This window comes from Lissotriton helveticus, chromosome 4_1 (genome assembly GCF_964261635.1).
Source record: "Lissotriton helveticus chromosome 4_1, aLisHel1.1, whole genome shotgun sequence".
Taxonomy (NCBI): Eukaryota; Metazoa; Chordata; class Amphibia; order Caudata; family Salamandridae; genus Lissotriton; species Lissotriton helveticus.
In genome coordinates this window covers 1,618,704,878-1,618,726,898 of record NC_136063.1, presented here as the reverse complement: position 1 = coordinate 1,618,726,898, position 22,021 = coordinate 1,618,704,878, and the positions used below count along the sequence as shown (strand labels likewise).

Genomic DNA, 22,021 nt, shown 5'->3' with positions numbered 1-22,021 from the left:
CAGGATTGAGTGAGGGTCAGGATTGAGTGAGGGTCAGGGGTGAGAGAGGGTCATGTCAGGAGTGAGTGAGGGCCTGGTCAGGAGTGAGTGAGGGCCAGGTCAGGAGTGAGAGTCAGGATTGAGTGAGGGTCAGGATTGAGTGAGGGTCAGGAGTGAGTGAGGGCCAGGTCAGGAGTGAGTGAGGGCCAGGTCAGGAGTGAGAGTCGGGATTGAGTTTGGGTCAGGAGTGAGTGAGGGCCAGGTCAGGACTGAGTGAGGGCCAGGTCAGGAGTGAGAGTCAGGATTGAGTGAGGGTCGGGATTGAGTGAGGGTCAGGAGTGAGTGAGGGCCAGGTCAGGAGTGAGAGTCAGGATTGAGTTTGGGTCAGGAGTGAGTGAGGGCCAGGTCAGGAGTGAGTGAGGGCCAGGTCAGGAGTGAGAGTCAGGATTTAGTGAGGGTCAGGATTGAGTGAGGGTCAGGAGTGAGTGAGGGCCAGGTCAGGAGTGAGGGAGGGCCAGGTCAGGAGTGAGGGTCAGGAGTGAGTGAGGGTCAGAAGTGAGTGAGGGCCAGGTCAGGAGTGAGAGTCAGGATTGAGTGAGGGTCAGGATTGAGTGAGGGTCAGGAGTGAGTGAGGGCCAGGTCAGGAGTGAGAGAGGGCCAGGTCAGGAGTGAGGGTCAGGATTGAGTGAGGGTCAGGAGTGAGTGAGGGCCAGGTCAGGAGTGAGAGTCAGGATTGAGTGAGGGTCAGGATTGAGTGAGGGTCAGGAGTGAGTGAGGGCCAGGTCAGGAGTGAGAGTCAGGATTGAGTTTGGGTCAGGAGTTTGTGAGGGCCAGGTCAGGAGTGAGAGTCAGGATTGAGTGAGGGTCAGGATTGAGTGAGGGTCAGGAGTGAGTGAGGGCCAGGTCAGGAGTGAGAGTCAGGATTGAGTGAGGGTCAGGATTGAGTGAGGGTCAGGAGTGAGTGAGGGCCAGGTCAGGAGTGAGAGTCAGGATTGAGTGAGGGTCAGGGTTGAGTGAGGGTCAGGAGTGAGTGAGGGGCAGGTCAGGAGTGAGAGGCAGGATTGAGTGAGGCTCAGGAGTGAGTGAGGGCCAGAAGTGAGTGAGGGCCAGGTCAGGAGTGAGTGAGGGCCAGGTCAGGGGTGAGAGTCAGGATTGAGTGAGGGTCAGGAGTGAGTGAGGGCCAGCTCAGGAGTGAGTGAGGGCCAGTCAGGAGTGAGAGTCAGGATTGAGTGAGGGTCAGGATTGAGTGAGGGTGAGGCGTGAGTGAGGTCCAGGTCAGGATTGAGTGAGTGAGGGCCAGGTCAGGAGTGAGGGTCAGGATTGAGTGAGGGTCAGGAGTGAGTGAGGGCCAGATCAGGAGTGAGAGTCAGGATTGAGTGAGGGTCAGGAGTGAGTGAGGGCCAGGTCAGGAGTGAGTGAGGGCCAGGTCAGGAGTGAGAGTCAGGATTGAGTGAGGGTCAGGATTGAGTGAGGGTGAGGAGTGAGTGAGGGCCAGGTCAGGAGTGAGTGAGGGCCAGGTCAGGAGTGAGGGTCAGGATTGAGTGAGGGTCAGGAGTGAGTGAGGGCCAGGTCAGGAGTGAGAGTCAGGATTGATTGAGTGAGGCTCAGGATTGAGTGAGGGTCAGGAGTGAGTGAGGGCCAGGTCAGGAGTGAGAGTCAGGATTGAGTGAGGGTCAGGAGTGAGTGGGGGTCAGGTCAGGAGTTAGAGTCAGGATTGAGTGAGGGTCAGGAGTGAGTGAGGGCCAGGTCAGGAGTGAGTTAGGGCCAGGTCAGGAGTGAGAGTCAGGATTGAGTGAGGGTCAGGATTGAGTGAGGGTCAGGAGTGAGTGAGGGCCAGATCAGGAGTGAGAGGCAGGATTGAGTGAGGGCCAGGTCAGGAGTGAGTGAGGGCCAGGTCAGGAGTGAGAGTCAGGATTGAGTGAGGGTCAGGATTGAGTGAGGGTCAGGAGTGAGTGAGGGCCAGGTCAGGAGTGAGAGTCAGGATTGAGTGAGGGTCAGGAGTGAGTGAGGGCCTGGTCAGGAGTGAGTGAGGGCCAGGTCAGGATTGAGTGAGAGTCAGGATTGAGTGAGGGTCAGGATTGAGTGAAGGTCAGGAGTGAGTGAGGGCCAGGTCAGGAGTGAGTGAGGGCCAGGTCAGGAGTGACAGTCAGGATTGAGTGAGGGTCAGGAGTGAGTGAGGGTCAGGAGTGAGTGAGGGCCAGGTTAGGAGTGAGTTAGGGCCAGGTCAGAAGTGAGAGTCAGGATTGAGTGAGGGTCAGGATTGAGTGAGCGTCAGGAGTGGGTGAGGGCCAGGTCAGGAGTGAGAGTCAGGATTGAGAGTCAGGATTGAGTGAGGGTCAGGATTGAGTGAGCGTCAGGAGTGAGTGAGGGCCAGGTCAGGAGTGAGAGTCAGGATTGAGAGTCAGAATTGAGTGAGGGTCAGGAGTGAGTGAGGGTCAGGATTGAGTGAGGGTCAGGAGTGAGAGTCAGGATTGAGTGAGGGTCAGGAGTGAGTGAGGGCCAGGTCAGAAGTGAGAGTCAGGATTGAGTGAGGGTCAGGATTGAGTGAGGGTCAGGAGTGGGTGAGGGCCAGGTCAGGAGTGAGTGAGGGCCAGGTCAGGAGTGAGAGTCAGGATTGAGAGTCAGAATTGAGTGAGGGTCAGGAGTGAGTGAGGGTCAGGATTGAGTGAGGGTCAGGAGTGATAGTCAGGATTGAGTGAGGGTCAGGAGTGAGTGAGGGCCAGGTCAGGAGTGAGAGTCAGGATTGAGTGAGGGTCAGGAGTGAGTGAGGGCCAGGTCAGGAGTGAGTGAGGGCCATGTCAGGAGTGAGGGAGGGGGTCTCGGGGATCTCAGGACGCAGGTCTGTGGCTCTCAGCTGCATTCACCGCCTGACATCTCTGCACACGTGCTTTCTGGGTGAAGATACTTCATGCCTCATCTTCTTGCCTCAGTCTTGTAAACACTCAGTTCCTGAGACTCATTGGATTGTAGTGAACACCTGCTGCAGGTGTGTTACCCTCTGTGGCCCCATAAAACATGAAGACGTTACAAGGAGCACTGCCTCACCACACCCGCTGCTTCAACAACCATCCACTCGAGGTCCGTTGCCGAGGCATTTATCATTTATTTGGTGATACTCAGTGACAGTAGTGTCACTGTCCCCAAATAAATGATAAAAATGTTGCCAGATTGGGTTATTTTCCCCCCGAACAAATGGGAATAATGTCACGAGAGAAAAACGCATAAAATAAAATCAATAAATCGAAGCACGCATGCGCAGAGTGAGTGACACTCGTAGGGTGTGCAGTCAGACGGGGAAGCACGAACACACAGGCAGAACCTGCATGAATCGACACCCCTCTGACGTAGGGGGTGTACAAAACGACGGGGGTGGAAATATGGTTAGAACACCGTCGTTGTAATCACTGCTATGACAACGGCGGCCAAGATGGCGGCGGTGTAGAGCAGCAACAGCAGCAGTCTCAGCTCATCCTTACCGAACTCCATATCTGCTGCATGTTGTTGCGGTCAGTTTGCAGCTCTGTTGCCTTTGGGGACAGCCTTTCATCCATACAGCCGCTGTCCCTTCCCGTTTATGCCCGAGATGGGATTGTGCATTTCAACTCTTCAACTCGGATTGTAGGTTAAGTGAGATCAACCCGCTCGAGAAAAACTGCTAGGCGTTAGGATATTGTTGTGCACAGCTCCGGATCTACACAGATAAGCTGGTAAGTAAGGCTCACGTATTCCACGTTGCACACATAAACAACATGCACGCATTACATGTGACACACACCACTACTGATAATTTCTACTTTCCATGACCATGGAAGTGCCTTCCCAGTGTATGCCTGTGATTGGAGGGTCTGCCTTTTTGCAGTATTTTCCATGTACTGGTGTTCGGTGCCCTTTTGTAACATGCACACACCACTCTGCCCTTGCAACACACGGCTGCTACCTCTCACATGTCTTTACCTTTGATACTTGCAAGTGCCACCTTGCCCACGTAACGCTTGTTCCTGAGCCTGAGTGTCTAGCACTTATTGCAGGACTATACCTCTAATTATACTCTGTTTTCTCTTATAACTGCACACTTGTCACTTTCATTTCCTCTTGTGCACTTTTGACTACCTCATGTATTTTGGTTGCTCACAATTTTTACTCAAGTATTTTGTTTGCTCACGATTGTCACTATTACCTTTACTACCTAATGTATTTTGGTTGCTCACAATTTTTACTCAAGTATTTTGTTTGCTCACGATTGTCACTATTACCTTTACTACCTCATGTATTTTTGGTTGCTCACAGTTTTTACTACCTCATGTATTTTGTTTGCTCACAATTGTCACTATTACCTTATGTAAGTAACGTATGTTTTTGCAATCTGTTCTTTTGTAATGTTTCTCATTATGTTTAATTTCTGTTCCTAATGTGAAGCGCTCTGACGCCTTCGGGTAAAGTCCGCGCTATATAAAAATGCATAAATAAATAAATAAATAAACCATGTTGTCCAAACGGGCTTTGACAATAAGTGGAAACTGTCTGTCAAGATGGATTTGCGAAAAATGTATGCACTCTTTTAAATATATCGGTTCATTTAATGGAAATGTTAAAGGTTAATACTTAAGGAAAACTAGATGTCTGGTTAATAAGCGATAGCGACTTGCTCAAAGAGAAGGGGCGAGTGGGGGCTTTAGAGGGGAATTGGTGCCGGTGTGTTTTGCCGGTGCTGGCTGTGTGATTTGAAATAGCGTTAAATAGACCTGCTTATGACAACAGCGGAAAATAATAGGGATTATGCTCTTCCAAATCCCGCACCCCCCACCATTCAATTAATACCTTGCAAAGCCGATTTGTGAACTGCTGTAGTCTGAGATCCGTGTTGACAGCTTCATTGCCCCATGGGCGCTTGTACTGTATGTGTAGCTCTTGTGCCCAGTGCACTCTACCCGTTGTGCTAATGATAACTCACTCCTGACGGCTGGGCAGGCGTGGGCACAAGAGAGTGCAATGTCATGCACTATGAGAGCAATAATGCTGCTACCTTTGTATACCCTACCATTTCCCCTCCACGATTACACGTCAAGATACTTTTTGCAATGTGAACTTTGTGTTGCAAAAGGAAACTAACTTAATTTCCATTGTGCATTGCATATTTGCTGGTTCATCTTTTACGAGCTAGAGTTGACTGTAGCTGAGTAGAGTGTGAGGGGTCGGGTAGGGCTCACAAGGGGGAGGGGGGTCTCTGAAGGGGGTGTGGCCAATGTAATTAAGGGTGTGGCTTAAAACATGTAAGCTAAACGTTTGTGCTTAGCATAGTGTGCCACCTGGCTGGTATTTTGTTGTTTCTGTCATTGCATACAGATATAAGATACAGCAAATAACATCATACTTACAGCAAGTCAGAACTATTGGCTTTGTCAATGGTTGTTAGTTGTACAAGATAAATAAGCAGCAACTGTGGCTTGTATATAATATTGAAAAAGCTTCCACATAAAGCCCTGGCGACACCACGACAATGTTGCTGCTGCCTTGACGGAACCACTCCATCACCAGCACAGCGCGTCCGTGGCTGGTGACGGAGTGGTTCCGTCACCAGCATTCAAGGGGTTAAAAAAACTGCTGGTGCTCAGACCTGGTGAGACCCTGTCCCACTTAAAGCCCTGGGGTCGGGTCTTGGACATCGCTTTTTGCGCTTCTGGGTGACGTCTATGTTGGTATTTACATGTGTGAGATATTGGATGAGTTGTGGCGGGACACTTTGGTGAATTGAGTCGGTTAGGATAGGTGCCACGGTCGTGCTTTGTGTCTACGCTATCCTAAAATGAAACCTGCCTCCAGGTTATTATGGATATGGTTTTCATTTTAGCCCAGTAGAAACATGCATTCTGGGAGTTGCATTCTTTTTAGGTCGAGCCTGTCCCATTCCGCAGGAATGGATAGGGTCGAATTTTAGTGTTGCATCAGGAAAGCTAAACCAGCCGGCGGATTTCCACAAGTGCATGTGATCGTGAACGCGCATCCGTCTGCTAGTTTAGCTTTCCTGATGCAACTCTAGGGATCCGCTACGCCCCCTGCTGCACGCGCTTTCCATCCGCCTGCCTCAAGCGCATCCACTTCAAAGCCATCTGTTGCTCGGCCTCACTTTGCCACTTCTCCTCCCCCTAATTACATCCCTGTTCACGGCCGTGAGGCCGTGCTTCAAAGGGATCCGCAGTCCCGCCCCTAAAAGCTTCTTTCCTGACTTTACTCTCTTCCCCTCCTCTTTACTTTCCTGGTTTTCTTTCCGTTCTCTCTTCGTATCCCCCACTCACCCCCTCCTCTCTCTTTCTCTCTCTCTCTCGCTCTTTCTCACTCATTTCTCTCCAACTCTAGCCCTTCGTATCCCTTTCTCCCTCTATTTCTCTCCCCAACTCTATGGTATCTGCCCTTTTCTACCACTCTCTTTTCTGTTTGGGTAGAGCTGAAATCCAAGGTTACATATTTTTTTCTAAAACATAAAAACATCTACATGCACTGTGGATAAGCATTGAATTACTCGCTAATCTCTAATGTTTTACAGGAGAGATTGAATGTGTAGCGTAGATTGAATGAATAGTGTTTTAAGCCACTCTGTTTTCGACGCATTTAATGTTTTTATCATGTTTCGCTTCTATTATGATTTTAAATAATTGTCAATAATGATCCCCAACATGATAGAAAGACGGCTAAACGCTGCAATAAGTATTTTTGCTTCTCAACCCTTGCTAGGGCTCACAGTTTTTCAACTGTTTTTCACCAGTTTTTCAACTGGTTCTCATGTAAAGCGCTCAGGCACCTTCGGGTACGGTTCGCGCGATATAAAATCGCATTCAGGGGTGGGGAAATCCTATCGCCCGACGCCCGAACCATGTTGTTTTTATTGATGGGCAAGAAGATTTAATGTCTATTTTGTCTGACGGACAAGTAGACATTAAATCACGTAAATACAATAGGCTGTGGGCGCTCTAGGGCTCACAGCCAATCATAGAAGCTTGCAGAGAGCCTTTGGATCATTTGGAGCCCTCTGATTGGCTAGCAGCCGATGACTTCACTGGGCTTTAGCCAGTGATTGGCTGGGGAGTGAAACGTCATTACTCTCAGCAACCAGTTGAACATCGGACTGCCGCGAGCGAGGCCATTACATTTGAGGTAAAATTAAAGCACTGCCAAAGCGCCTGCCATAGCACTGCTAGCGTTATTATTCCCTGCTTGCATACAGACTGCACTGAATTATTGGAATAGAACTTTAATGTCTGCCTGCTGACGGACCTTCGCTAATGCAGTGTCATTGTGGGTGCAGAAAGCGCGGGCTCTCGTCACTGCTCTTGCCGTCTGCTCACGTTTCTATTGGTATCCTCAGCATCGCTGCAGTTTATATTTCATAATTGTATAAGGACACTTAACTGTTGTTCCCTTGTAAGTTAATTGCGGGCAGCATGAGCACTGCACATATCAAGTTGCACCACATCAGTGCCGGGACTTCAGACTGAATGCGGGGGTTAAAAAGACATTGGATTTTGGAAAGCGAAAGTAGCCGCCTCACTGTTTTAATGCTGATGGTGCAAAACTCTTTGTGACTGGGATTATAAATCAGTATTTCTGATGAAGAACGCTCCCTCCACGCAAAAGGTCACGAAAGACTCTTCATTTCCACCATCTCCAGGGTGCTTGTGTTTTGGCTGGGCAATTAATCAGCATAATGTTCCGGCGGGATAAAGTGAGGCAGCGGTGCACTGGAGGGAAAAAGTAGCAGATTAAAAACCTCAGTAGGAGAAAGTAAGTGAAGGTGGAGGCGTGACGTGGAAAGAAAAGCATGCAGTGATATCGAGCATGATCTACATTGGCATAAAGTTAAGTGAAGTCGTGTGCTTATGTGGTCGGAAGGGCGCTGCCTGACTGAGTATATATAAGGGGAGCAACTGTCACGGTGAGCCACACATTGTTTTACTTAATTTAGCAACTTTAGCTGCGCCGTGCTCCAAGTGTAGCAGAGAATGCCCAAGGCGGGTCACAGGGAGTCACCTGATGTACCTCTAGCAGCCACTTTGTTTTTCTCTTTGAAGACTACAATGATCGCCTTAATATTGTATTGACGTCTGCCAGACTAATGTCCCCTCTGCAGGCTCTGCATAAGTTCACATATATTTCTCGTGCAGCTGCCAACATTGCTACACTTAGAAATAAATGAACGTGTCCTTGTAGTAATGTAACTGGCACTCATCTAAAGCGCTCCAATACGTTCAGTTAGAGTTTGCGCTATTAAACTGCATTTCTAATAAAAGAATGACTTTTTTTGCACTCTCAGTGAGTCTCAAGGTCATATACCAGCTCAGTCATGTCTTAAAATAACTCGGGCAGGAGTATTAGAAACAAGTAAAATCGGGAGGTGGTGAGGGAGATATAAAGGGTACTAGCATTAAAGAAAAAGACAAAATGCTGATTTCATGTCTTGGCAGGAGTTCAAATCTGGTGATGTGTTCATTTGAAATGTGCTACTTTATACAAATAGATATGCAGAGCTCTGCCAATGAACACAACTAGATCAGTGTGACTGACTGTTCTTGTGTGAAACAGGGGGGCTGGGCCTCTATGAATAGCTCTGCAATGCACTTCACTTCTGCCTCAAATAGCTCTGCAAATGCACGTCCACATTATATTATTTAATCATAGTTTAGGATTCTTTTGGTCATTGTATCACTACAGTCTTACTTGAATCATACGTTTGTGAAGACTGTCCGTTATTTGGGATATGTCTGCATGCTCTGGGATAGTCCAGTATTCTGGATAGGTGTGGCTTGTTGGCGGCAGATGTTCATTATTAGTGATCATGATTTTTTTTTAAGAAGTGAGTTAAGTAAGTGCTGGTTGCAATTAGTTGTGACATTGTGCAACATCCTGCTTGAGTGCAGAGTGTATATATAGTAGTTATCTGCTATTTGTGATGTTGCAGAATTCTTGACAGTCCGGAATTATTTAGATACTCTTTGTGTCCTGGCTTGATAAATAAAAAAAATAGCTTCCATGCTTAAATTGTGTGATCTTAGGCAAATATTTTATTTCAACCAAACTAATGTGTTCTTTTTTTTTTTTTTTTAAACCTTTATTGTACAAAAAGTGCTCACAAATACGGGCCTACAACCCAGCGGGCTGGCCACCACATAGCAGGAGCATAATCAGCAGTACAAAAGTATCCACAGGATATGACAACAAAAACGCAGGAGACATAGGCCGAAAGCCATAGAGCAACCAGCATGGACAGGATATATGAAGGTTGATTTTCTATTATGGGAACGGGAAGTATAGGATCATGATGGGCAGTGAGTCAAACAAAAAGGGAGGGGCCGTGGTGAGCCGCGAACAGGCGATCATAGAAAGTACAGGATAAATCCAACAAGAACTAAACATATCTGTAAATACAATCCCAACGGAAGTACCACAAGGAGAGGCGATTGCGCTCGCCGTCCAGCGCCCACCCACCACAGCTACAACCAGACGTAACAAACTGATGTAGAAAAGATCCCATCGTATCAATCAATACGGTACATACCCCAATAAAAGGAAGGAAAGTCCCCCACAAAGGAGGGAGGGGAAGGAAGAAAAAAGAAAAAGGAAGGGACTCCTCCTCAAACATGCGCCCCCCGGCGACGAGGCAGGAAAACATAAACCGGTACACAGCATACATCGAAGGTCAGTGGCAGAACACGCAGTGAGCCAGAATCACAATAAGACCGGCAGGCCAGTGCATCAGAAACACCCCAGGGGGACACATGACGGGACGGAGTTCCGAAAAAGGGAATACATAAGAGCCATAGAACAAAAAAAGGGAGAAAAAAGGGGGGGGAAAAAGACCCCCCATAGTGACAGACCCCCCCACCCACCCCACAAGCCCACCCTGCACCCCTGCAGAAGGCTATGGCCTACCCCCCAGCAGCGTGCCTGTCGCCCTATTTAGAACCCGAAATATAGAAGAACAAAGGCAAGTAAGAAATCTAAGACAAAAGAGGGGAGGGGGGAAAGGGAAAAGGGAAAAAAAAAACGCGCGGGAGAGGGCCAAGGAACAGAATTATCCTCACCCACCCACCCGCCTGAGAAAAAGGCAGAGCCCTCGGGAAGTCAAAAAAATTATCAGGATACGTTCCAGGAGCAGCACAAATTCACACATAGTCATACCGTTACAGAGGCAAATTCGTCTCAGCCCTTTCCTTGTTTGTCCAAATTTGTAGCCGTCTGATGCACTAAGAACCAGACCACGAAAAACAGAAGGCAAAGAACAGGGAGATCAAACGGCAGTCCAGATAAGATACATGGAGTAAAACCCGGATGATCCGGAAAAGTCAAAGAACATCTCACGCAATGCAGGCACAGTTTCAGGGACAGTTCGAGAAAAGCCGACTCAGCGGGGTCGGCACAGGAGCCAGGGTCGGTCATTCGAGGCGAAGAGAGGCAGAAAGAACCATTGAGTCCAGTCCAGACGGCATCCGGCCCCTGGACCAGTGGCGCCGGAGATAGCACAGGACGATGAAGGGCAACGGAACTCCGCACATCCACAGACGCGGCCGTCGCCGGGCCCCTGCTTCCCAGGATAGTTCCAGCTTCACCCTGCAACGGAGACGAAGCCGCACCCAGTTTAGGGGGCCCGAACGGCCCAAAGAGAAGATCCACCTCCAGGGTGACAACGGGTGCGGCCACCGAAGCTCGCCAGGAGAGTAGGGCATCCAGGATGCTCTTAAGTGTAGGAAAACCTTTACAGTATCCGGCACCCGGGCCATGCGGCGGGCCTCCAGCGCTCGTCCAGGCCCGGCTGAGACCTACAGGGTCGGCCGCCATCTTGGAAGCCCGGCGGGGCCGCTGCGTCCGTCAACCCCCGTCCGGGCAGCAGCGAGGCAAATGAAGACCAGCCGACCGGCAGCCGGGTACCTCCAGAGCAGGAAGGGGGGCCACCAGAAGAAGGGGAATCGCCGGCTCCCCAGTGCCGCCGGTCCCGTTCTCCGAGTCCGGGCGGAGGAAATCAAAATGGCCGGACCGGAGAACAAAGGGGGCGCGAGCCGAATGTACGGTCAGCCCCGTCAACGGAAGGCAGCGCCTCCACCCAAGGCCACCGGCCCACCGGAGCCGGCCAGCAAGTCACAGCCGGCCTACACGCACAACGGCCTCTATGACCGCATCCACAGCGCCATCAAGGGCCGACCATCGAGCTCCGCCCCGTCCGGGCGCCGCCGAGAAGATCCAGGCCAGCCCGCTCCGGAGACCCCGAAGCGAGCGGGAGCGATGTGCAGGATCCACGGCACCCAAGGACAACCAGAGCAAAAGGTGAGTGCCTGCAAGTTGTCTTAGCACTACAGCATAGCAAAGAGGACTTCCCGGGGCAGGATAACGACAGGATAGACGATAAAAACAGGCAGGCGAGCGGAGCCGAGCTAAAACGCGGCCATCTCGGACGCGAGCTTGGCTCCTCCCCCCTAATGTGTTCTTTTTAATTAAGGCTCCCTGCTTTCCATTTTTGCTGATTTTTACAGATACATATATACAGCCGGAGCCCTTATGTTTGATGTGGGACAAGTGGATTTTACAGGACATGTAGATCTCAGTGGCATTTTGTCCCTTGGACAAGTAGATTATTTGGAAAATTCCACACCCCTGGCATTAAATAAATTTTTTTAAAAGTATGCGCCCCGGAGCACCCTTCCAGTTCACAGTCCTCCTAGCCCAGTGCGCAGCAGCACCACTCCGCCGGGCACCATCTGCATTTACAAACAGCCCAGCCGCAGCCATCTGGGGCAGGGCAGATTAACACAACAACTAGCATAGGGGAGGGGTCCTTCCTTCACTGTCAAATAAACGCATTCGATTGAATTGGCTTTAAACTTTAGAGATGTGTTTTCAAGTAAAATTAAACGTATCCACCCTGGAGGCCTTACTCCCAATTGAACTGCGAACATGTTACATTTTATCATGAAGTCTCCGGACAGCCGCTATTTACACCGAGCTCTCCAAACTGGATCGAACGCCACAAGAACTGTTTTTCCTACATTTGCCAAAATTCGGCATAGATTGCCTTTCGTTCCTGCCACTGGGTTAGTGGGAGAACGGAAATAGTCTTAAAAAAATGCAGCGTAGGCACGGCAGCGGCGGCTCAGATGTCAGAATCGCACTTCTACCGTCCGTCTTGTCCTTAAAATGAGAAGTAATATAAGTTCGGATCTTAGGTGAGTCATTTTCTGCTTAGAAGAAATCCGTTTAATTTATTGATTACATTTATTAAAATACCCTGCCATATTTACAGTGGTACATTCAAGAGCTGGCCCCGGGCACAGATCTGAGCGTAAATACGATTCATGTCGAGTCGAGCGCGTGCACCAGCCTGGTAGGTAGCTCGGTTGGTCCGTGCGGCTGCGGAGGAGTCTGCGTGAAACCTGTGAATATTTTTGTGAAATGTTTGAATTGAATAAAACTTTTACATCTAACACATCTGTAACCCAACTAGTGCTCATGTAAAGTGCTCTGATACCTCTGGTCGAGTTCGCGCTATATAAAACTCTCACCCACCCCCGCCCAAAAAAACAATCTATTACAAACACAATCATCTTTGTTAATTAAATGACTTCCTGATAAGGGATGCCAACTATTCATCCAATGGATCACATAAACACTGGCCTCCTTTGAGCCCAGTCGGCCCTCTCGAAAAACCATAGCTTCTGCTTAATTTACTGACACTTCCTGAGTTTGTCGCTACAAAACCGGGGCGCCTGGTGAATGTGTAAATAAGTAAATCATTCATGTATTGGATCACTGGCACTCGAAACAAACAACAATGCGCACACATTTAATTGGGTAGCTGTGTCGCAGGAGTCCGGTTTAGTTTTCAGAAGGAAATTATTTGGATGTTCGAATGTTTCTTGCTAAGAGGATTTCACTGGAATGACAGTCGTCCAATTACTATCGTGTACTTTGGAAGCGATTCACTGCTCTCACCACCCTGGCCGCCGTCATAGGTTGTTGACACCTTATACCACAAAGTTGCATGAAGTACATTACCAACATCCCTCACCCATGCTGCACACGCTGACGGCTTTTCTGCGGTAGTAAGATCACTGTGCCCCTTTATCTGTAGCACGAACTTATGTGAAGAGTGCATTTGAGTGTCAGCGGGGTTGGGCAGTTCAACAAATAAACGAGCATGTGTAATTGATTGCTTCCTTAACCGTGCAGAGAATTCAATTCAGGAAAACGATGTTGTTTATTATGTGCACGTCATACTTGCTAGGGTGCAGAAATCCTGTATTCACTGTACAGCACCAGTGCGCAAATTATCTACTCTGTCTAGGGTTATGGAATTTAAAAGCTCGGATGTGCAAAGCTTTAACACGGGGCAGCAGAGAAAACATTGACGTGTGCACAGTATGGAATAATAACACACGGCACTAACATTGCTGCATTAATATGTCTGGTCACAACCTGTTTAGTTTGTAAAAGAACACAGAGACTAATCTTGATGATTATAAAGTGTGCACCAATAACCTCCACTATTCAGTATAATGTAAAATGTAATCGCAAATACTCTTCCTCTAGGCACTATCGTTTAATTATTTTGACTTGAATGATTTCCACAGTGAAACATTGTAGAAACTGTACTGAATTGCGCAAAACACCCTCTTCCCCCAACCCATAGACAGTTATGTGAAGTTAAAATAGCTGACCCAGAAGCTTTCTGTAACCACTAGTTACCATTTGCTCCCGGAGCCGCCTGACTCGGAGAGCTTCACTTCAAAGGCATCCAGTCCCCCGCCCCCTGCTTCACACTTTTCATGGCCGCCAGGCCGTGTCTCGCATTTCTCCCTCCCCCCCCCCTAATTATTCACCCCTGCTGTTGCTGCCCACGGCCTCCCCACAGCAATGCCAAGAGCTTGTTTTATCGTTTATACCTGAGAAGCGTTGGTCGTCTTCTCATTTGAAGTTTAGTTTCTGCACGATGCACTTTGATTTTGGTTGGGGAATATTTGTTTCTTTTGTAAAACACAGAAGGCCTGTCAGGAATATCGATTTTCTTTTTTTTACTGTGGTTAAAGCAGCTTTTAAATCTTTAGTTTGGTTCCTACCTTTATTTATCTTCCTTAAACGGTTTGCTTCTTAGCGCGGTGAGTTGTTTGTTTTGTCCCTACAAAACCTATACATGTATTGCCTTTTGTTAAAGAAGGTCTTTGTATAGTGCTTGCTTTTCAACTTGAATAAACATTTATGTGTTTACCTGCGTTGTTAAATTCAGCCGTTCGTGTCTTTATTTCTATTCTGTTAACGCTGCCGTTTTTCTGAGAAACATCATCGCCTGCAAGTCCTCCTCCCCCTGCCCACCCGAGCTCTGCTGCCTCCCGGGCGACGCTGCGATTATTGAAAATGGAGCTATGGCTCGCTTGCATACTGTGCTTCTCCCATGTGCTGGTTTCCAATTGTGCGCAGGAACTTTGCTGCACGCAGTCAAAGCGCCTTGACTTTGATATTAAATATAACATAAATACTCCCTCTCCTTTGCCTGGGGCTATAAAGTTCGGTTTTACCCCAGGTTAAGATCCCCTACAAAGCACTCATCCGCGCTCCCATGCCACCTTCGGAAACTTCTTATAGGAAACAATTTGGCGATATTAAACTTGCATACTTTGGAATTTATATTCAGACCTGATGTTCCTAACTATCTGTACCCAGTGACGGACAGATATGCCCCAGATCACGCCGTTTTATCGTTTGAGGAAGTCCTAACTCTCGTCACTGCGTCAATGGTCTATTTATAGTCACCAGACGTATTTCCTGATACTGTATTTATATTCGGACTTTGACCTAGCTGGACATTTTTTTTCATCTAAAGTGTAGAAAGTAGGAATGCACCAGAATGATCACAAGGAGGCGGGAGCTAGTATGGGGAAGGACTTAATTAGCTTAAAATATATGTGAGGGGAGAGCACGGGGCGTCCGCTAGGACTCGCGCTCTGCCGGGCTCTGATACGCGCCAACGCCGTTAGCGCATGCGCAGTCCTCCCTGGAACACCGGCGCGTGTTACGTCACACGCAGGCCGGTAGCATCTAGAACGCTAACACCACATATCTCCCTTTTTTCCCACAAAGGAATGAGAGAGTTCAATGCTCCATGTTCAGTCACTCAAAGTCTCTGAGGTGCGAGGGTCTGACCACCAACCTGCCAGCGCGCGTGCGTCTTACCGGAGTGGAGATTCTACAGAGCAGCTCAGGAGCGGGGCTTTCCACCTTTTCTCCCACTTGATCGCGTCCCGCTCTCCCAGGCGTCAATTCTGCTCTCGCTGATGTTTCCTTCACACTGGTCTCGACCTTGTCTCCACTTTCCATGCCTGAATGTCCACTTCCCACGCTTTTTTCCACTGGCTCTTTTTCTTCAGTTCCTTCGTCTTGTCCTTGAACGGGCATGCTGGTGCCTTTCTCCTCCGGCCACTTCACTATCTTGTTGATTTTGGCCATGCGATCTTGGGACCACACTTTGCCGTCACTAAGGAGTGCTGCTCTGCTGTACACTTGCCTCTACTTGAAGAGGTGGGCCGTTTTTACTTTCTCCCTTCTTCTTCAGTACTGCCTGTTTTACTCTCACCCACTCCCCTTTTTCCAACAAAGAGTGTTTTACTCTCTTCCTTCGATTGTAGTGGTAAGTGTACACTCTCTGGGCTCTCTCTAAGTTGTGCTGGACCACCGCAGGCGACCACTTGCTGGTGATGGTTTTTTCCCTCCAAGCTACATTGTCCTTCGTGAACGGGTGCCTGCCTCTGAGGATCTGAAAGGGGCTGTACCCTGTCGCGGTGGGGGTAATTCTATACGCCCAGAGCATTCTTTGAATCTCTGTTTCCCAGTCCTTTCCTTACATTATGGCGGCTTGAATTGACCCCATCAGAACACGATTAAACCTTTCCACTTGTCCATTGCTGGCAGGATGATACACCGACATGTGTTTGGACTTGATTCCATTCCTCTCCGTGTATCTGTGCCACTTCTCTGATGCGAACTGCGGGCCATTGTCTGTCAGGATGGTCCTTGGATGCCTTCCCTCAGAAACACTGAGGTGAGGAATTTGATTACAACCTCAGAGTCCATTTCCTCCTGCACATGTACCTCGGGCCACTTGGAATACTTGTCCACCATCACACACAAGTACTTGGCTATTCCTTGTCCATCTAATACCGGCCCTAGGATGTCGACAGCTACATCTTCCCATGGGTCACGGGGTTGTTCGAAACTGCCCAAAGCTCGCCTCAATGGTTTGAGTACCTTGTCAGACTCCTGGCATTGGTTGAAGTCCCTGACGTGTCTCTCGACCATGATGTCCATTCCTGGCCACCAGTACATTTGTTTCACCCTCAACTTGGTTTTCACTATGCCGAGGTGACCTTCGTGCAGTTGGTTCAGCAATGAGGGGATCAGCTCTTGTGGGGGTATCACTCTGTCCCCACGGTACAGAAATGTTCCGGAGTCACTCATGGATAACTCCTCTCTCACTTCATACAGTTTCTTGAGGTCTTCCTTCAGTTTTTTCTTTTCTGGCCATCCATTTACTAAGTGTCTCTTGGTCTCTTCCAAGGTCTCGTCTTTTCCATATGCGTGTGCCCATTCCTGCATGCTGATCGCTTTCTCCATGTCTTCCATTACTGCCACCATTTCTTCATTCTCCTCCGCAGGTGTGGGTGCGTCCTCCATGGCCGACGCTCTGCTAAGATAGTCTGCCACTTTGTTGCGCGTGCCCGGGATGTACTCGACATCATACGTGTACTCCAATAGTTTGAGCGTCATCTTTGCGATCCGCGGGGTGGCTGTGGCATGACCACTTGAGGTTAGTACCATGACCAGTGGCTTATGGTCGGTTTGTAGGCGGAACCTCGTGCCCCACAGGAACTGCCGCAACTTTCCCATGGCCCATACAACCGCCAGCATCTCCTTCTCGATTACATTGAATTTCTGTTCAGTAGCGGACAGTGCTCTGGACGCAAAGCTGAGTGTTTCAACTGTGTTGTTCTCTCTTTGTTGAGCGAGGACAGCTCCTAGTCCTTTTTCACTGGCGTCAGTGGTGAGGATGCTGACTCCCATTGGGTCGTGACCCTGCAACGGTACAGCCTGGCTGATGTTCATCTTCAGCTCATCGAACTCCCTTTGAGCTTCGTCATCCCACTGAAACGACGTCTTGTCTCTTACCAGTTGTCGCAATCTGTGCGTCTTCGTTGCAAAATGCTGGACGAATTTGCTATAGTACTCGGCCATCCCTAGAAATGACCGTACTTCATCCTTGTTGTTAGGGGCTCGGGCCTCGCAGATTGCTCTCACGTTGTCTTTCTTGGGCGTGATCCCTTGTCCACTTATCTCGTGCCCCAGGTAGGTGACGGATGACATACCAAAACGGCACTTCTCCCATTCTGCCGTGAGTCCTCTTCCCTGTAAGACACTCAGCACCTTGTCCAACTTTGTATCGTGGTCCTTACGATCCATCCCCATTACCAGGATGTCGTCTTGGAAATACTGGATGCCTCCGACATCTTTGAACAGGCGATGCATGAGTTTTTGGAAAACCGCCGCAGTGGATGCCAGTCCAAAAGGCGTCCTGCGGAATCGGTAGCACCCGTAGGGGGTAATGAAGGACGTCAGCTTCCTGCTGGATGGGTGGAGGTCGATCTGGTGGTACGCCGACGTGAGATCAACGGTGGAGAACCATTGCACACCCCTGGTTCTCGCCAGCATTTCTTCTATCTTAGGAAGGGGGAACTTCTCCACCACCAAGCATTTATTAAGCTTGCGTAAGTCCATGCACAGGCGCACCTTTCCGTTGGGTTTCCTGGCGACCACTAGGGGAGCCAACCACTCTGAGCTGTCGATGGGCTCTATGATCCCTTGCTCCTCCAGGTGGGACAGTTCCTGTCGGACCGCTTCTCTCACCGCGATGGGTACATTGCGGACCTTGTGGGACACTGGTTGGGAGTTTTCCTTGAGCACAATTTTATGCATGAACTTCTCCAGTTTGCCCACCTTGCCCCCGAAGACTTTTTTTTTTTTTTGTTTTTGTTTTTGAAAACCTTTATTTGTCATAAATACATGAAATTACAGCTCAGTGCCTACAACCTACATTCGTAGGCCGGCGTTTACAGTGTCCCATAGGAAGATGGTCAAGTAGTCTCAGTAAGGGTATGGAGTTAACACAGCAAGCCGCCTACAACCCCCACGGGCCGGCCGCGATGTAATTAGACGTGGGTCATAGAGGAGTTTGCATGAGATCCACTTGATTACAACAAGCTTTTTGAGCAACAATGCAATGAGGTTATTTTTAACATTTAAAACAACTTAACAACTTAACAATGTTCATTTCCTCCCCAAAGCGAAGCCCCCATGCTGGAGCAGTGTTGTGGCGGAGCTTTGTAGCGCAGTGGCGCGGAGTTGACCTCTCTGTCCAGCCCTGGACGTCAGGCCATGCAGGCCGTGTCGTCACCGCTGCATCAGAGGTGACTCAGCCTCGGGGAAGGTATGTTGCACGTTTGCCATGCGGAGAGTATTGTGTCGTGCCATGGGTGGGTTGCAGTGGACATCTGCCTGAGTGAGATCATCCGTTCTTAAACCAAGTCCGAATACATAAAAAGGGGGGGGGGGACGCCCGTCTCCTCGCAATCCAGTCCCTCCATGTCCTGTACGTTGTGTGCTAGGGGGCGTAAGTTCGGTGCTACGTGTGTTTGCAAACGCAGGTCCTAGAGCAAGCATTTTTTAGCATGGGATAGCATATGTGGGAGGCGCGCGTTAGGGTAATTTGGTTGACAGTGTGAGAGTGGGTATAGCCCATGTGTGGTGGCGGTGCGGCTATCACTTCAATCTATCCCGCAGTTATCCCCTTCAGTGGATGCTTCATCAGTATGTGACCGAAGTAGGTATGAAGTGAGGGGACCCCAGAGGTCCCTGGGTCGTGACTTAGATGGTAAGAGGTCAGCATAATTGTGTAATTGTTCTTGCCAGGTAGCCATGCAACTTAGCCAGTCCTTAAATTTAGGTGCCCGCCCCCTGCCCCATCTGCATGCCACCAGTCGCTTAGCCAAGAGGAGGCTTAGTGCAAAAAAATTGCGGTTCGTCTTAACAGCAGGGTGGGCAAATCCGAGCAGTGCTATCCCAGGACAAGGGTCTATGGACATTCCGATCATGGCCGATAGAGCGTCAAACACCTCCCGCCAGTACGCGGCGACCGCTCGGCATCCCCACGCCAGATGTATAAAATCTGCTCCCGGGGTGCCACACCGGAGACATCTATCGTCGTCCTTGAGGCCAAGACGGTGCAGCTTTGCTGGCGTGAAATAGAGCCGGTGCAGGAATTTATAGTGTATCAATCGGAGGCGTGTGTTTCCGGTTACAGCGTGTGTGTGAGAGCAGCTCATCTCCCACTGCTCGTCTGTCATGGGTTCGGGTAGGTCAGTATCCCAGTCATGTCTGGCTTTAAAGGAGGGAGGCGCGTGAGCCGCCTGGACGTGTTTATACAACATGGAGACTACATGCTTCGGGACCGTAGCCTGGAGCAGGGAGTGTAGAGGCGTCATGATTTCTGGTTCGTCCGGAAAGTCGGGTGTGACGGATTTAATGTTTTGCCGGAGGCGAACATAGAGGAATGTGTCCATCATCGTGGGGGAGTTGTCCCCAAAAATCTGCACTGCCGTGCGGAAAGTGCCCTGTAGGTAAAGATCGCCCCAGGTGTTTATAGCATATTTGACAAGGAATTTACGTCCTAATTCTTCCCGGGCGACACTCAATCTGGGGTCATTAGCCACCACCATTAGAGGCGAGTAGGCGAACAGTACTCCCATATGTCCTGCAATGCGCTTCCAGGCTCTAACAGTACATTCCACCGTAGATGGGTCTCTGTCGGTCATACTGACCGTAGTGTAGAGATACCCAGAGGGTTTCTCTGGTCTCATGTATCCATCCTCAACCGCCAGGTGGGCCATGAATGGAGGGGGATGGAACCAGTACGAAGCAAAGTGTCCTTGGGCACAATCGTAGTATTTTCGGAAGTCCGGGACTTCAAACCCTCCCTGGTGGTAAGGCAGCATCAGGGTTTTCAAACTGAGTCTCGCCTGTTTGCCTCCCCAGATCAGTCGCGACAGCTGGGAGTCAAGGGCCCGAAAGAAGCAAGAGCCCGGGCTATACGGTATATTCGTAAATAGATATAATAATTTGGGGAGGACCACCATCTTTATAAGCGATATGCGGCCTGCCATGGATAGGGGAAGGTGTAGCCACCTGGCAACGCTGTCCGTCAATTTGTCAAGGACCGTCCCATAATTTGCCCTGATCAGGTCCTCTCGATTCCTGGTGATTCTGATGCCCAAATATTTTATTTCATCGGATTCCCACACTAGGGGGTAGTCCAGAGGAAACTCCAAGGTCCTGTCTGTCAGGGGGAACATGGCAGATTTCGCCCAATTTATCTGTATCCCCGCTATAGCCCCAAATTTAGTAATCTCACGCAGTAAGGGATTTAGATTGTCTCGCGGATTGTCTACATAGAGGGTCATGTCATCAGCATATAATGCGATCAGGAGTTGCCGATCCGGGTACACTAGTGCGCGATGTTTGTGGTGTTGTCTAAGCTTCGCGGCTAGGGGTTCGATGGCGATCGCTAAGAGTATCGGGGACAGAGGGCAGCCCTGCCGGGTGCCTCGGTGAATCTCAAACGGAGCGGAGCGAGCACCGTTGAGCAGCACCGTAGCTTGGGGTTTGTAATATAACAGCCGAATCCAGTCTAGAAAATTAAAGGGGACCCCCATCCTTTCGAGCAGAGTAAGGAGGTAATCCCACTCCAGGGAGTCGAACGCCTTTGTGGCGTCAAGGAACACAGCAGCAGCTTCGCACCTGGGGTTAATATCTTGCATCACTGCCTGTAAGGTGCGCAAATTATGGGATGTGGCACGGTTCGGAACGAACCCCGCCTGATCAGGAAGGACGAGACGTTCCATAAGGAGGTTGAGACGAGTAGCGAGGACTTTAGCTAAGATCTTGCTGTCCGTATTCAATAACGAGAGAGGTCTGAAGGAATCGCATTGGTCGGGTGGCTTACCCGGTTTCAGCAGTGACGTTATTAATGCCTCTCGCATCGTGAGGGGGAGTGTGCCTTCTTCCAATGCCGCATAGAAGACTTGCTTCAGTATGGGTGCTAGCACATGTATAAATGATTTATAAAAGTCGATCGGTAGGCCGTCCGATCCCGGCGCCTTCCCTGACTTCATGGACATGATGGCATCCTTGATCTCATCAAGTTCGAGCTCGTGATGAAGGAATTTTTGCTGGGACGGGCCCAGCCAGGCAATAGCAGTGTCATCTAAGTAGTCCTGCAAATTGAGTGTGTCGCTTCTATGTGAGGTGTAAAGCGAGGTGTAGTGTTCTGTTAACACTTGGAGTTGTGCCGCGGTATCACGTTGTGGTGTGCCATGTTTATCTAGTAAAGTGGGGACAAAGTTTTGATATCGAGGGGTTCTGACTGCGTTGGCCAGCGCCTTACCAGGTCTGTCTCCCTCACCATATATTCGAGCAGTAAAGGGTTTACCCAGGAATTTGCCTTCCCTATCTGCTGCTTCTGAGTATTCGTTCAGTTTTTCCCTAATCTGCGCATGCGCTGCGCTGTCCCTGTCGCCAGTCGCTGTTTCTCGCTCTAGCTGACGGAGCTCTAGTTCTAGCTTGCGTATGTCTGTTCGCAGCGCCTTGAGAACTCCTCCCCCTTTGGCGATACAGCTCCCCCTCATTGTCACCTTAAAGGCCTCCCAAACTGTAGTGAGACTCGAGACTGAATTAATATTTCGTTCAAAGAACTCTGTGATTTCTTGTTCCAATTCAGCAGTGAAGGCAGTGTCAGTTAGATGTGCGGGATTCAAGCGCCAGTTCAGGAAAGGGGGTGTGGTAAGGGGAATGGTTAGGGAGAGTAGAACCGGGGAGTGGTCTGAGTATGTGCGCGCCAGATGACTTGCTTTGGATAACCATGGGGATAGACCCGCCGAGACGAATATATAGTCTAGGCGGGCCC

General features: G+C 49.5%; 1 protein-coding gene across 4 annotated transcripts in view; it reads left to right on the top strand.

The window, feature by feature from the left end:
- Window positions 1-3,382: 3,382 nt before the first annotated feature.
- Window positions 3,383-22,021, top strand: part of BBS9 (Bardet-Biedl syndrome 9) — a 1,968,820-nt gene continuing 1,950,181 nt past the window's right edge. For 2 of the 4 annotated variants that reach the window (XM_078688232.1, XM_078688234.1), the window contains exon 1: window positions 3,383-3,686. The gene's annotated coding sequence lies outside the window, so the exon portion shown is untranslated. The remainder of the gene's footprint in view (window positions 3,687-22,021) is intronic. The other 2 variants (XM_078688233.1, XM_078688236.1) reach the window with 2 other exon arrangements.